This window comes from Bombus fervidus, chromosome 13, assembly GCF_041682495.2.
Source record: "Bombus fervidus isolate BK054 chromosome 13, iyBomFerv1, whole genome shotgun sequence".
NCBI classification, from domain to species: domain Eukaryota; kingdom Metazoa; phylum Arthropoda; class Insecta; order Hymenoptera; family Apidae; genus Bombus; species Bombus fervidus.
Genome location: NC_091529.1, coordinates 9943178 through 9958129, shown reverse-complemented (window position 1 = coordinate 9958129; position 14952 = coordinate 9943178). Strand labels below are relative to the sequence as shown.

Genomic DNA, 14952 nt, shown 5'->3' with positions numbered 1-14952 from the left:
CGTACGCCAACGGCCGGATCGACGCGTTTTCGCTCGGAGGACAGCTCGTGCAACTCGTGAAATTTTAATCACGCGTGATTTCTCCGCCGATCGAACGCTCCACGTCGATCGCTTTATTTGACTTTTGCATCGTGAGAACCGCTGGCTTGGTCGTGTTATCGGTTAAAACGCGTGATCTATAGGAAATGACAAGATGTGGGTGTTTAATCGTAGTATGAATATTCAGAGAGAGAGAGACGGCTGAGAAACCAAAAGATAATTTACGAGAGGGTCAATTTAAGAAAACAGTTTCGAATAATTCTTATTTATAAATTCAAGAAATTTTTGAAATTGAATTTCACAATTCAAATTTCAGACGTAGAACGGCGGATTGCGGAAATACGTTTTCGTTTTTACACACGATATCCTCGGAAAATAAGAACCAGCGGTACGTTTCAATTATAAATGATTTCCGGCTCGAAGTAAATTTCATCGGGTTTAAAAGTCGACTTAAAGTTCGTCTGGCGTTAGTCGGTGTGATGCAACGATAGAAAAGGCAGACGCGACCAGCGAGATAACAGGGTCAGGGAGCAGCGAAGACGAAGAGGGTGGACGAGGAAACGGAGAGGGGAAACGAAATGGGGTTACTAATTCCCGAATAATGAAGGGATGAATCGCTAACCCCTCTCCGGACGATAAAGGGGTCGGCACTTGGTGCATTGTTGGAGTTTTACCGTGTTTTTTCAACCACATGTCACGCATTAACCGAAACAATGTGGCTTAAATGAATGGTCCTTTGCTCCCACGGCCACGTTCTCGTTGTTAAAACGTCCCTGGTATTTGTCACGCATTTATTTCCCAAGGATCCTTGCTTTTCTTACTGCTCGCCACCCCTGCCATTGCTCGCCACTTTAAATTCACGTGTTCGCGAGGCAGGGAATTCTTGATGCAGCCGCGGATGAAAATTTGCGACGAGATTTTCAGTTTTTCCGGCGCCGAGTAACTAAGCCCCTATTTGCATCGCGCGCGTCGTGATTTTTTCTCTTCTTCTCTCTCCCACTTCTGTTTTTCTAAATTAAGAAGAACTGTCGATGATGGAATCGCCGGAGTAAATTATATTTGCACATGGGAGTACGTAATTTATTCCGTTTAAATAGTTAGAGTTAAACAGTAATATTAAATAGCCAATGATATTTAAATTCCTGGTATTCCGACAAAAGGAACGATTATCTCGTAAACAGACGTTTTCGATTACTTTGCTAAACAATTTGTTAGATTAGATAATCAGACGAATTCTTCGAAACAGTTGAATAGCTACATTTTTAGATGCACATTTAAATTTCTTGAATGCATTCTCTTTTATTCTCGATGCATAACAAGAATGCATAAACTTACTTGAGTTATATTGACTGAATAACGAAAGAACGAATAAGCAAGTAATGAATTCGTGTCGATTTGCATACGTTGAAATATACAAAATACGATATTCACGGAATAAAAATTAAATTTACTTGATATCTTCGAGGGTCTGATTACCCATAAGAAAAGAAATATTCGTCGGAAGAAATCATCTAAAAATTTCTAATATTTTAATCTTGTTATTATCATCAAATTAAAAATAGAAAAATTATACGATAATACGGCTATACATATGTAGGTATATCATTGAAAATTTCGATGGGGAAATAGCGAGAGGTTTTTTCAAGCGACAAGGGCTAAAATACGTTTTAAACAAACGCGACCTTTTTTCGAAGTAACTTTCGTCGGGGTGAGTGAATTCCGTGAGGACTGTTTGCATGGCTCTTTATTCTTCTACCTCCAGGGGTTTTCGCCCCTCCAGGCTCATACTCTCGACGCCTACTTATATTGTTATGTAATTTATCTTGACTACCCCTTGTGCGAAGGAATGCTCACCCTTGGACCGCGGCATTAGCGACACCAAAGGGTGTCTTTACTTTTCACTTTTGCTAATTTCACTTTAGTCATCGGCGCTAGGGGAGAAGGGGCGGCCTATATCGTTATACATCTTGCCAAGCGAGACGATTTATTCTAAACTTTGGAAAATGTTAGGCGAAGATCCAAATGCGTTCGTTACGTTTCGAATGTCATGTCTTTACAAGAAAATTGTTCACGCTATTACGCGAACCTATTATACCTCGACCTATTATTTTTGTCTTACGTATATCGAAGCTTTTAATGTACGTGTACAGTGTGCATACATATATACAGTCGTCAATTTCTAGTATAGTTCTCTCGGAGGAAGCCATACTTATTTAAGAGACGAAGCTATACTTTTTCGTCTTTATAAGATCCTTTTATATCCGTTTTTATAAACGGAATTACGTTCAGCGTTGTATAAAATACGACAGAAATATATACAGGACACGAAAAATAGTAAAAAAGATACTGATTTTTTTCCTAAGCCAAAATAATAATAAAACCTATATCCCATTACGTCACGATAATTAAAATTTCCCGCTGTTGAATTGTTTAACAAGCATAAGGCAAACTTTTCTAGGTACTATAATTACCGGTTCCCCGTCACGTAAGTATCTTGAGATTCAAAATTCTACTTCAATTTTCTTGTTTGCCCTAACAGCCAAGAGAACGCTAGCGTGCAACGCTGTTATTAATATTTAATAGACTTCCAGCTGCACGGTGTCCTAAAAAATATTCGTTACACCTTTCGTTGTAACAACGGAACGGTTCGCGAATACTTGGCAAAGAGAAGTAGGAAACCCAATATTTTAAAGATTGCATGACGATAACAAAAGGTAATATTAAATTTCTTTTCTTATCATAACAAAGAAGGCAATGTTTACTATAAAGTAGGATCCCTGACCAAAGAAATGGGTTACGGTTTTCAAGCTTCTATCGTTATACAGACTGTGGTAATACCCAAACGTGGTAACCGAGTAGGAAGAGATTCTACTCGACAAAATTGTAAACCAAAAATTTAAAATAAAATATCATCGTGCAAGGTTTTTTCTATCGTCTCTTGCTTTTCTTTTTCCTTGTGGCATTCGCAGGGCCTCTGGAACGGCGACGGAAATCTCGTTTTTACACGCGTTACGTGTACACACGAGGTCACGGTGACATTCTCGCATCATTTAGAAGTTATCAAAGAGCTCGGTACCAACTTAACATTACGTTCGTACGGTTTATCGTGGTGGTAGGTTCGCATAAGAACGCGGCTCCACTACGCAAACCTCTCTTACTCACATTTTTCTCGCCGCGGGCAAGGAAACCTATATCTATGCGTCATCCACTCTCAAGTTACCATCTCGACTTTCCACTACCTCAGCTGGTTCCTTCGCATTTTTCCCCTGGATTTTGCTTGCCATGGAATAACCCCGTCTTCGGTGATAATGCGTATGGGGATTCGAGCTGACGTGCAAACTACACCACTGCACAGGGGTTTAGTAATATTTTTTAACTTATTAGTTTTCTTTCTTCTTTTATCCTCAACTTTTCGAAAAAGCGTGGGTTAGTGGCGCTTGTTATGATTTTGTATTTAATGCGATGAAGCGGATTTATGTTATTAAGTTTACAAATTTTGTGATATATATTACGCACTCTGCGGATTAAATATATAGACTGATAAAAGTAATACGAAATAAGAATCTTATCAGCTGTTTAAAAGTTTCTAAATTTTCTGATCAACTTTATATTTTTTCCTATCTATACTCGTTCTTAATTAAAAGATAGCATCATCAATTAGTGAGATCTCCAGTTTCATAAATCTATAGGTCATATAGGTAAATCAAAACGAATCTCATTTGTCCGTCAGATAGTATGCCCACATAAATTATAACAACGATAAGATTACATTTATTATTGTACGTATGTGTTCAACTTCCGTGTCGCACTCTACTTGCGTTTAATGAATGAATTTAACGTAATACACTCCATATATGCGTAATGTTCCAGAATTACAAATTTAATTCATTAATAGAATTATGTATTACAAGAAACACAAAAAATGTTATTTAATTTTAGAGTATCTCGTTTCAGTTTGTTCTTTCTGCTTCGCCTATCGCGTAAAGTACAGAGTACAAATTGATATAACGTTAAATTGATATTATTCCAATGTCGAATAGTCCAACTCGTTTATAATTCATACTAATCCCACTAGAACTCAAAGATACCAGCAAGGAGTTAAAAATATCTCCGTCTCATTACCAAAAGCTCCCTTAAAAAACGAAGAGAACCGTTTATATTCTAACCTTGACTAGACCGCGTATCTACGTAGCCTTATTAAAATCTTTTCATAAGTTCTATCGACTATATCTAACTCTCGGGCGTTTATTTCTGAAATACGCCTCGTATATGCAGATACCTTTTACTCACTTCGCCTTTGAACGAAAGGGGAAAAGAAAAAGACCGTCACTCGTTAGACGTTTTCATTTCTCCTTACGAGTGCTGTTTACCACGCAAGTTCATCCTCCTTGATGCCCAAGCAAAGTTTTGCCCTATTAGTAATTTTCAGGCACCTCGCGATTCAATTTGCAAGCATTGAAGAGGAGAAAGCTGGGCGGAAATGCAAGAACAACGCGCGGAGACACGAAAGGATCGAAACAATTATCTCCGGCAGTTTTTGCGGGGCGTGAGACGGTGGTTGAGGCGGAGGGGCAGCGGGTGCAGGAAGGTATCTTTCCCCGAGCACATGCCATCCGTGCGCAACATAATTCGCCAAAGTATCCGTTAATGAGCATCCAACGGTAATTCATTACATAGTTATTCTCGCGATGGCTGGCAGTCTTGTTCGTCAGAGCAACAAAGCTGGCCCCCTATCCACGCAATGCATTCCCCTCGAGAATGCATCGCGTCGTGCACCTGTGCTGCTGCTGCTGCTGCTGCTGCTACTACTACTGCTGAGACTGCGGCACCGTAAAGCGTGGAAACAGAGAACGAGAGAGAAAAGACGGTGGGCAAACGAATGGGGGAGAGAAAGAGGCGGAGGAGTCGGAGCAGCGGTAGTACCGGTGGAGGAGGAGGAAAAAGAGGAAGAGAACGGACGATCCCATGCGGAGTAGCACGGGAAAAGGGAAAAATAGAGAAGGTGAGAGAGAAAGAGAGAGAGAAAGAGAAAGAGAGAGAGAGAGAAAGAGAGAGAAATGGAGTGAAAGAGGACGTGCGAAGGGTAGAGAGGATAGGAAGGCTTCACGTAGCACTTTTCCTTGTATTACTTAGCCCAGGATATAACCCACCGCGGCGTCGGTGGTGCCTATATCTCAGCCGAGGAAAACCACCCTCCGTGCGCGTATCTCTCTCCCCTGCCTTCCCGCCCCATTCCACCTTCTCTATGCCACACTCTCTCTCCATCCACCTTCTGGCAGCCCGTTCTCCCTCTGAGCTGCACGTCCCCTCGCCCCCGTCAGCTATCCACCCTCCTAGTCCCCGACACACTCTATGTTCTCCTCTGTTCTCCCCCGATTCCACCCACCAACACCCACTACCATCCACCCGTTTTCCTTCCTCTCCTCCTCCTCGCCTTGCACTCTCTCTCTACCCACATCCACCCACCCTCCTCACCTCTGCCTTCATCCGTCGTTCCAACTCACCCCAACACACCCCCTGCTGAAGGTGGGTGCGCCCTACTGGCGCCTGAATCATCCCGCCCGAGGCCACGACCAGGGTGAGCGGACTGCGGAGGACGGGGGAAGGGAACGTAAAAGAGAAAGAGAGACAGAGACGGAGATAGAGTGTACCGGGGGTGGCTGACTGAGCTAGGGTTTTGGCGGTAGAACGGTGGTGGTGGCGGCTGCTGCTGCTGCTCAGGAGGGTGGCTCAAGAGAGGAGGCGGTGTGGAGGAGTAGATGGAGGCCGGGGGTGGAACAGGAGGAGGTAGGAAAGGAGGGTAGCGGAGTTAGAGTCCGTGGGGGGTGAGGAGGGTGATTCGTTGGTTGGTTGGGTTGGCAGGGAAACGGGGGGCAAGGGAACGAGCGAAGAGAGAGAGAATTCGAGCGCAAGGTACGTACCCGTGGGGTTGAAAGGGGGCGTCGAGTCGCCGTCGTCGTCGTCGTCGCCGTCGTCGTCGTCGTAGTCGACGTCGTAGTCGTCGTAACCGTAGGAGGGAGAATATAGTCGGCAAGGGGAGTGCGACGGAGGTGGGAGCTAGAGGAGGCCGTCAGGGTGGCTGGCAGAGGGGTGTAAGGCTTCACTAATTATTTTTTGTCGGTCGCACGACAGGGGTGCGACTGCCAGCAATGACTGAAATTAAATGAATGAGCACCCGGCAGCGTTTCACGGGTGTACGAAGAAACGAGGCCGACGGAGAGAGACGCAGAAAGAGAGAATCCAGAGAGGGTGGGAGATCTGTAGATCGCTTTTGGCGGGTTTTCGGTGGGAGGACGGAACCCCGTCAAGGGAAAGGATTATGAATAGACTGTTCATTTTTCTCAAGTGTGAAATTATTAAAGATGGCGGTTCGTTGAAGAAGAACTTCGATCTCCTTTTTACTGACTGTCCCCAGTGTGCGCTTTTACAGGTATCGCGCCAACTTTTGTCCAGTTTCAAGCAAACGATCTCTTTGTTTGTCTACCTGTTTCTCGGTTGCCTTCCGATCTTAGTTTCGGTCGTTTCTTACGATCGAAAACGTGTCGTGTGCTATTGCTACTAATATCGCTACTATCGCGTCCGTTGCTATTATTATTAGTGTCGATGAAAAAACTTTGGTTATTTTAAAATGTAACGGCAGAAAAATACCATTAATCTTCCTTAAAATAAAAACTTAATGTCGACGTTATGCTTTCGATACGAATAAGGTTAGTCTTATGTTGTACTTTTTGATCTATTCGTAATACATGAACTCAACTATAACTGTATATTCGCTTCCAACATTGCACGATATATGTAGAACTGCTATTTTTTCGGAATGAAGGAAAAATCGTGAATTTGCCAACTTTATCAAGGAAATTTCCAGAAGAGGGTATTTCTGTATGTGACAGCGATCGTGTTTCGATATTTCGTGGAAAAGCCGAATATGTAGGATGACTTGGATATAGGGAAAAGCTGAGTCAAATACTAAGAGTATATCGCATCGCCTACTCGGTGCTTGTCACGAACTAACGAGAGTTTCGTGAAAGAAATTTCTTTCCCTGTTCCATAGAACAAGCGATCGCAGAACGAGGTTTAAAGTGGTTGCAAGTGAAGGGGGTGGTAGTCGCAATTCGTGTTTCAACGAGTGCTACAATGAAAGAGAGGATTCGAATTATCTTTCCTATCCTTGATGCGATAAAAGACTACATACTATCATTTCGGAGATTAATATTTTGTCTATATGTTTAGTATTATTTATTATTATTATATTAGTTATATTACTAGCACTAGTTTGGTAGAAGTAATTCGATAAATGTATTAGTAGTGGAAGATTAGCGCTGTTTTCAATAAATTAGATATTTAAAATAAAAATGAAAGCTTTTAGAATGTCTTAGGCATGTTTTATCCGAAACGAAGATAAAATTCGATCGGATGCATAATCTTATATCCTTATAGCTTTTACTTCGTTCCTGCGATAGTACAAGGGGCTAAGATTTTAACAGATTTTAATTTGTAATTATTATTAAAAGCAACGAATATATTTTTTATTTACCGAAATTTCGTGCGTTTTTATTTTCATATGTACAGACTATTAAATGTTTTGCTGCTTTTCAGACCTATCAATCTATGTTTAGTGTTAGCTCGAAAGCTGTCGTTGATCACTGTAAAAATACTATTTGCAGATATCGATAAATTTTTCTATTGACATTTACGTAACTATACGATCGATTATTTTTAACCATGCTTTAGTTATATTTACATTACAGACGCGGTAGACACGAAATGTGTGTACCGCAAATTAGCTCAGCTGAATGTGTTATCAAAGCAAATTTTCGAAAATATAAAAGCAGTGTTCAAAATTTGTTGCTATCTGTCGCGAAATTTCTTCTTGCATATAAAACTTAATAGTATCCAAACTTTAATATTTCTTGTACAAAAAGAATTAGTAGCAGCATGAACTTCAGTAGCATCGTATCTTGAATTGTACTTAAATTCGTAATACAAAAATCAAACAATTAAATTATGCGAACTATTACCATGAAATACAAGATGGAAATAACAATTATTAATAATTTTATTGCTTTTATTATTGTGCGATCATTGTAATTTTTATTGCTCAGCTATTCTCAGCTATTAGATGCTCAATTGAAATCTTTTCATATTTCTATGAATATTTGATTTCTGCAAATATCCATTTTGGATACACTTGAATTTAAAAAATGTAACTTTGATATATTTCCAACCACAGATATACAAGCAAATTACCGATACTATATCATTCATGCTAATTCAACATTATATTTACATTACCGATATAAAATGTTAATCATCAATGTTATGTTACGAATATAAAAAAAAAAAAACTCGTTGGGCAAAAGGACCTACTTGAGCTATATAAATAATACACAGAGCGAGGAAATATTACTATTCATAAATATAAAAGATACCCCCGATTATTATGCTTGCAAAAAGTTCTACGTAATACAATTCATGTTGATTCGGTCCTTTCGTCCTACGACATGATTGTGTGAATGGAGGGATAAAAAAAATATGCGACTCACAATGCGGAGAAATTCGTCATCGTCATCGATGCTGCAATAGCCCAGGAGCGGCCATAACAGAAGTCATCGAGGAAGAATTATCGGACTTCATGGTAGAAATGAAGACAATGAAAAACCTTTAACAGAACGTATGATATTATAATTTGTTCATAAAGATAGAGTTTGGTATTTGGAAATTTAAAAAAAATAAAAAAATGATATTTATCAAACATAAAACTTTGATAATGAAAACAAGGATTGAAATTCTAATAACAATCTCTAATGTAATAGTTTGAAATCTAAAAATTAAAACTAATAACAATCTGAAGCATAGTTATATATTTTCGTTTTCTAATCCAATATTGAGGCTTTAAGTTAGTTATTTGAAATAAAAGGAAATACAAGGAATAGAATTAATTGAAATACAATATGCAAAGATACTTACACTCTTCGCTTTTAAAGCACCATCAGATTCAGAGAACAGGGAGAAGCCGAGGTAGTGTAAAACCTTTAACAAATTATAAAATATTACAATTTATTCTCAAAAACATACAGTGTTGTTTATTTGAAAAGTTGAAGATAATGAAAAATGGAACTAATGATTACATGAACCACGTTTGCATTCATCTTATAATTCAATATTAATCTTTGAGATTTTAATTCAATAGAAATTCTAATAATAATAATAAAATAAATTGGGCTACAATATAAAAAGTACTTACATTGTTAAGGTTGTGGAGAGGTTGTATTCTGTTGAGCACTGACTCTAATGCCGAAAATGTAAATTTAAAAAATGTATATACAAAAAACGAAAAATAAAAGACTACATGCTCGTTTATGTAATAATCGGCGAACAAACACTGACTCTAATTTCGCGTATGATTATTATAATTAGATTATACAGACCGCATTGCGCGCGGTCACGATCACAAACATTTACTAAAAAAAAAAGCTGTAGTAGTAGAAAAAAGAGTACTATATTTTATTTTTATATTTCACTATATTCATATTAGCTTTTGTAAAGAGAAATGATTGTTGTTTACATGTATTATTTCGAAGTATCATAACCAATATCACGAAAATGGAATATGTCTGGGACAAATGGGATATGAATATTAGAAAATAGATATGAATATTAGAAAATATCTTAAATATTTAAAAACACTGTAAATACAATGTAACTAATTTTTTTACCAAACTTTTCTAACAAATAAAAGTTGCTCGGTTAAACTTATTCGAAAAGCACGATAATATAACGCGTCAAAAGTTAAACATGTTTGTAATGGCGTCGCATTATAGAAATAATAAAAGTTATTGAAAAAAGTCAGGAGATGACGCTACTATAGAGAATTCGCGCGGGAAGTACAGCAAGATATTATTCATAACCTACTATGACTATACAGAGATCTATTTCAGAATAATGAATTGAAACAATAAAATAATCCGTTTAATTTATTTGGAATAAAGAAGTAATTCAATATATTCTAATTTATTAAAGTTAATATATTAAAATCTTTTCTAATTTCAACAAATTGTCTAAGAAAAGGTAGTAGAAGCATATATATATATAAGAGTATTTTCGTTATAATAAACGAAACATTCTAAATCATTTATGAATTAAAACGAAACGATAAACAAACTCAAAACCTATTTTAAAAGTAAATAATAGAAGCTATCGGCAAGGTTAACGGTCAAATATACGTCAAAAAAGAAAGCACAAACAAAAATTGAAAAAGTTATTTAATTTTATCATAATAGTCTTTAATAAACGAATAAGTGAATGTGTGATAATTAAACAAACCTAATAATAGCGTATAAAGGCAGCGAACTAGCGATGGAACAAATTTTGATGCAGTTAATAAGTTTTGCGACGCGAAATGATACATCTCACCGCTACGACTTTCGACAACTGAATGGTTCTCCATGTTACGTTTCGTCATGCGAAACAGTGGTGGGAATGTTTTGCTCGGTGTTAAGTCAAGCGTGTCGGAATACGAATCGGTAAATTCTTCAAAACACTTTACGAGAAAGGTTTTCTAACAGTGAACAGTACGGAAGACAAAAGTAAATGAGCGAGTTCGAAATTATGGGCATATTAGGAGAAAGATATATGTACGTTTATTAATTTCATTTGGCCAAATAAAATTCAACGAGGAATATGGAGAATGAAATGAAGGTATATTTTTGATATATATATTACTTGACCTATGGTGTATTAATTTATTATTTATACTGCTTTTAATAATTGCGACCAACAAAAATATTGCATAACGTAAAGAATGTTTTAGAGAAGATAATAATTATAGCAATACCATAAATCTCAAACGTACGAATTAAACATATATGTATATGTATAATAGATGAATATATATATACGTATTGTAGAACAGATGAAACGAAGGGTAGCTGTGACATGTAATTCCTTTTCTTGTCACACGATTTCGTAATTTATGTCACTAATAGAATAATTTTATGCAAATATCTCAGTTACTTTAACACTAATATGTACAGAATAATGTATATGGGTTTCTTAATGAAGTGGCTTCAAATATTTGAATTAACAGATCCAACCACTCAAATGTACGTTAGTATAGCATTATTTAATATGATTGCATCACTACAAAGAATAATGCAATAGTATCGTCGTTGAGATTTTTGAAAAAATTTGTTATATTTAAGATTCCGTCCCATAATTTTATTGCTAATAACTCTGCGCTATTTACACACTGCATTATTACCTCACGCTATTGAATTCTCCAATTTTAGTCTTATACTATTAATTGTTTCACAAAAAATATAATGACTAATCACATACACGTTGCACCACCTGTCGCAGAATAAAAGACGACGCTGCGTTTTGACACTTGTGGCGCTGTGATCGTATCGATGAGTGATACATCGCGCAGAGAATCGATATTTGAATCCGTACGTTTACGAGTTTTTGGAGATAGTACTTTTATTATTTGTGTATAAATTAATTTTTGATTAGTTGGAATTTTATAACGGATTTCATAAATTTATTGTAGTGGTGTAGTAGCAGTGTGTGTTGTACGATGTAAAAGTGACGCTTCAAGATCTATAACCACCATTTATATCCGACGCCTGATAACCCTCTTTTATGGATTTTTGGAAAAAATTCAACGTGTAAAAAGGTAAGGGTAAAAATGATTGAAATATATTTTCGTATTAATTGTACACACATACACAATGACTTTTATACATGATAATTTTATATGCGTATATAGCAATGATACAATGCTTATTAACAAGTATCATATAACATTTTTCTTTTGGTTGGATAAACCTAACCAAAAAGTTTCCATCGTTATTATAATGTTAAAATTAGAAGGCAATATAAAAATAAGTTGCATCTACGTATTTTAATTTTATAAAAGGTTAAACGATAAATCATCCAATTAATTACCTACTGACGTCCTTCGATACTTTAAACAACTTCCTTTTCATGTTAAACTACAAAATATTTTGTCCTTATTAAATCAATTTTATGTTCTTATTACATATTTCATAATGTCAGTTGACTTAGCAATTTACGTTGCCTAGTACTAGGTAGAAATCAGAAACGGATCGTTCAAAGTCATAATTCTTCGTGTCTTGTAAGACACGTACCGCTACGTAAATTACGGCTAGTTTACAAGCCTGTAAGAAGGATAAAAAGAAAGAAGCGAATGTCCTCGTAATTGCTATCGACGTAGCTGCATATGCTCCGATCACACGGCTCGATCGCTCGCAAGTACGTGCTCCTACAAAATTTAGTGACTAGCGGTTTCCGCGACGATCTCAATTAATTTCCACGCAATTAACTTCCAATGCCTGGAGCGAGTCTCTACGCGTGAACTTCTCGTCGGTAAATCACAGCGATCATGCAGTGCGTGTATGCGTTATCCCCGTGGCTCCGTAGGTGAAAAGCCGTAGGTCGAAGGTGTAAGTGTTCCGCGAGGATGCGGATACACGGGGGTGAGAGAGGATTTAAAGCTCGTGCAAACACGCCGGATCTCTGTGCTAGCATAAATACGAGGAACAAGGTGGCAAATGGCACGAGGGTAGCTCGTTCCTTTCTCCCGTGTCCCATACCAACCCCCGGATCTTCTCTTGTTTCCGTGTACGAGGCGCGGACAACTTTAGTCTGTTCGGAAAAGTAAATGTCGAGAGGTTTATTCTGGCCGTTGTTTTGTTGGAAATTTCGAGCGTGAACGTGTTGATGGGGCATTTAATTAAACCGGCAAACCTTCTCGCTATCTTGTTAATAGGTTATTAATTATTAGACGAAGCAATGTGTTTTGGGTTTAATGTTAATGTTAGGAGTTTATCAACTTTTGCGCACCGCATTTGAACATTTTCTAAATAAGATTTTCTTTAGCGCTATAAATCGTACTAGAATTTCGAAAATCTTGAAAATACATGATTTAAGAATATTTCAAAGCGGGAAAAATGTCTATCTACTCGTTTGAAGTCATACTCATTTTACTTAACTGTCTGAGAATCATATTATATTCCTTGGAATAACTTCATTTTATCGTTATGACGAAGAGAAACATTTTAGACGAGAACGTTAGGAGGCTCACCCCGTACATCGTTAAGCGTATTCATGAACTTGGGACGGGATGGCTGATGGAAGGGAATTAAAATCACCCTACTTATTGTCGGCATGCGGCTTTTCGGCCATTCGGTGACGCACGTTGCTGGAAGATCAACTGATTTGATCGTACACGAGGGGTCGTGCTTTGTCATACATGGACCTAATATTTCTGAGAGGGTCGGTACGCCGCGATGGGTGACGCAAATTAGGTGAACCCGTTTGACTTGGATTTTAGTGGGGTGTCGACCGATCGCTGGTTAATTTAATTATACCGCACGAATACCGTTAGTCTTGTGTTTGTCACATTGCTACAAAAAATATTTCGTACAGGGAATAACGGAAATCGCGATGATTTCTCGTTTTAAATTCGTTATATACTGCTAATGCGATACACTTATCGGGTGTGAAATCGAATTTTACGTTACGTTTGAGTTTCCTGGTATCTTAAGCTTAATTATTTCTTGTTTCACTTAATGAATCGTAATAATTTCCTGTAACTACCGATAGAACGATTTAGATAATGGGTTATACCGTAGGTTTCGATCGTAAATACTTTCAATCGATAGTTCCGTGTTTGTAGCTTGCTATCTTATCTTTTCGTTAAATTTTTATTCCTTTCTAAAAAGAACCGTTTTACAGGGACAAGCGAGTAAACGAGTTATTAGTAAATGTTGTACTATAATGGCAAGATCCGTGTTATCCGATCCAGATAACGCGTAGAAAAGTTAAAAAGCATATCGGTACTTTTATTTCGAAAGGAATCGGACGTTGCTTAGAAGACCAATTGAATGCCATGTCCTATCAGCTGACATTTCCATTTCTTTTATAAACGAGTCTTTTCTACGGGTACGTTCGATCTCCTTAAATCCCCGGAAATCGCCAGGTTCGTCGAGCTCGCCGAAAAACAGCGATTCTCTCTTCTGTGGCCATTCAGCGGACATTTCTTCAAGGTGGAACAAGGCACCGGTTTTTTCCCGAATCACATTCTGCCTAGGTCAGCCGGATCTTCTCTCTTTCCCTGCCCTCGTCTCAGGGATCCTGTCCCTCCGATCCTACGCGGAACGACGATCCACCTCCGAGAAAACATCCCTTATGTAAGAATCGATACGCGTAGGAGAGGAGGATGTGCAGAGGGCAAACGAGGTGGCTGCAGAGATGGCGAGGGTGAAAGACAGAGAGAAAGAGAGAAGGAGGAATGGAAAGGGAAAAGGAAAGAGAGAGGGCGGGAAGTAGCACCGTTTCAGAGTTCCCTTAGCGATCTTACTCGAGCGCCGGAAACATCCCTTATCCTCGAGGTACCTCGAGATTCTTCTTCGCGTTTGAACTCTGCCACGTGAAACGTACCTCCTACCACTGGCGCGTACCGTTCTCCTCTCTCTCGACCTCCTCCTCTTTTCTTTCGGCCGCCGGTGGCGTTGTCGGTGTCGGTGCTTCTTCCTCTTCTTCCTTATTTTCTCTTCCCGGTCCGCCCACCCCGGAAGAGTCGGTAGATCGTCCCAGAGACGACCTACGCGTCCCGTGACGCGTACGTAGAACCTCGAGCTTGCAAGGATGCTCGAAGGTTGGGCCACCGTGGAGCGCAGATGGAGGACGAGGGATGGGGTTGGCGGAAAGGAGGTTGGAGATGACGGTACGGAGTTGAGCCAGGAGGGTGGTTGGCAGGCGCGGGGTTGGAAACGTGGTGTTTGTTCGGGACGATAGTGTAAGACGGTGACGTGCACATCCCCTGCCAGCCTGCCAGTCTGCCAGGCAGAGTCTGCTTGCCTCTGCCTTGGCTGCCACTGGAAATGGAGG

The 14952-nt window shown here is 38.8% G+C and overlaps 1 long non-coding RNA gene across 1 annotated transcript; it reads right to left on the bottom strand.

The window, feature by feature from the left end:
* Nucleotides 1-2988: 2988 nt before the first annotated feature.
* LOC139993689 (uncharacterized) lies at nt 2989-9998 on the bottom strand. The gene is made up of 4 exons (XR_011801432.1): nt 9284-9998; nt 9003-9069; nt 8583-8667; nt 2989-3386 (listed from the first exon to the last, which is right to left on the bottom strand). It is a non-coding gene; the product is annotated as an uncharacterized lncRNA (long non-coding RNA).
* Nucleotides 9999-14952: the final 4954 nt, after the last annotated feature.